The sequence below is a fragment of the Ovis aries genome, chromosome 11 (assembly GCF_016772045.2).
Source record: "Ovis aries strain OAR_USU_Benz2616 breed Rambouillet chromosome 11, ARS-UI_Ramb_v3.0, whole genome shotgun sequence".
NCBI classification, from domain to species: Eukaryota; Metazoa; Chordata; class Mammalia; order Artiodactyla; family Bovidae; genus Ovis; species Ovis aries.
Genome location: NC_056064.1, coordinates 35,152,964 through 35,154,922, shown reverse-complemented (window position 1 = coordinate 35,154,922; position 1,959 = coordinate 35,152,964). Strand labels below are relative to the sequence as shown.

At 41.4% G+C, this 1,959-nt stretch overlaps 1 pseudogene; it reads left to right on the top strand.

The window, feature by feature from the left end:
* The first annotated feature begins 361 nt into the window (after positions 1–361).
* LOC101115219 (spindle and kinetochore-associated protein 3-like) lies at positions 362–1,531 on the top strand (annotated as a pseudogene).
* Positions 1,532–1,959: the final 428 nt, after the last annotated feature.

Genomic DNA, 1,959 nt, shown 5'->3' with positions numbered 1-1,959 from the left:
ATGAAATGCTCGCCTTAAAATCATGGCCAAGTTTATAACCAAGAAGGGGCTCTGCCAGCTAAACACCGACACTCGTCACCTACCTCTCCAAAGACTAAATCACGATCCCTGGCAGCTGCTGATCCTCAACACCCCTGAAAGGAGTTCAGGGCGGAAATCAGGAATGAGGCACTCCGTGCTCTGGGAAAAACTGGCAGAGCAGGCCTTCAGATGGTTAGATTTTTCCAGGAGAAGATTTAGTGAGTTCTAATTCTTACATCTTCTCATACCTAGAGAAACACTAACATTGGTAATGGTGACATCTGCTTTGGCTATTAAGGAGAATTTTACGATTAAAAGTCAAGATAAGCCAGGCTCTCCTATGGATCCAATCTGAGGCTTTCACGGGATGCTGAGGTCTCTGGCTGTCAGCTGCAGGGAACGCTGGACAGAGAGGAAAGCAACTTTGAAGATTGTCCAATGAGGATTTTATATGACCTTCACTCAGAATTACGGACTCTAAAGGATGATGTCAATATTCTTGATAAAGCAAAGCTTGGAAAGTCAAGAAAGCATGGGTTTCATAAAGGCAACAAAAATACTGACGAAAAAGAATTCAATGGATATCACGAAAATAAAAGAGTTTTTCCAGAAGTATGGATATGCTCCATGTGCCAAGAAAAACTCAGTGGATGAGCAAGAAGTCATCGACTCTAAACTAGCATCCAGTGAACGTGAATGTCCTGAGAAGCCTGACGTGAAAGATGATTTCTTGGATTCTGCTGCTCCCAAACTTCTGTTTCTGAGAAGTCACCGCATAGTCCACAACTTTTTGATTTTGGACTTGAGCGGTACATCGTATCCCAAGGTCTGCCAAACCGTCCCCAAGCAGTAAACAACGAGAAGGCAGAGCCAAAAATTTTAACTCCATTTTCCAAACAGTCACTAGTAAACACTTCAAAATGTGCACTAAAGATGGATGATTTTCAGTTGGTATCTCTGAATACACTATGTGTTTAAATAATGATCACACAATTGGACTTAAAAATGTAAAGACTAACAGTGAGACCATAGAAACAGAACCAGTGCCTAATGATAATGTCTTTGCCACTCCTGGATTCATAATCCAGCTGTTGGAAAAAAAATGGTGCAGAGCACACAGATTCTCCTTTGGCACCCACGTTCTGCACTCCTGGTTTGAAAGTTCCTTTTACAAAGAGTAGCACAGCTCTGATAGCCACAAACTATCCATTATCAAAAGCAAACAGTTCATTGAATGATTCGGCAATGAAAGAAAGTACAAATCAGACGAGTGCTTTGAGAATTTTGCAGATTCCTCTTCTCCTTCGATTTCTTCTTATGAGAATCTACTCAAAACACCTACACCTCCAGTAGTTACTACGATTCCAGAAGATATTCGCCAGATTTGATCAATATACAACTCAAACCTAGTGTCTCTGGTAGCAGTTAGAGCAGTGCCACCCAGCAAAGTGTTTCTTCCTCGCATGGAGGACAGAAGGTGCGAGATGCCGGTAGCAAAGAAAACTGGTGAAGAAATGATAGTGGATCCATCCTCCCATTACGGAAACTGAACAGAATGAGATGAAAGCAAACCTGGTCTCACTTGGTTTTTGACATCCCCTACATCGTCCCCCTTTTGAAAAACCAACTCATGTTAAAGATGAGTATGGATACTAGTATCATAAAGTGCTTTTTATTAAGTTTGATTTAATCTAGCCTGTCCTGTTGATATGTAGTTCAGCTGCTCCGTTTTGAAAGATCATTACTGTTTCATTGATTTCAAGTTTACCCTGTCTCATGGAACTATGTGGTTTAAGTAATAGTAGGAAGCAGAATAAATAATTTTTGAAATTTGAACATTACTATTTGCCACTCAAATGAGGCTACCTCAGTCTTCTCGGGGCTGGACAGTTGTTGCTAGAGCTAGGCTTCTTCCTTGGGGCCACCTCTGCCCACTGT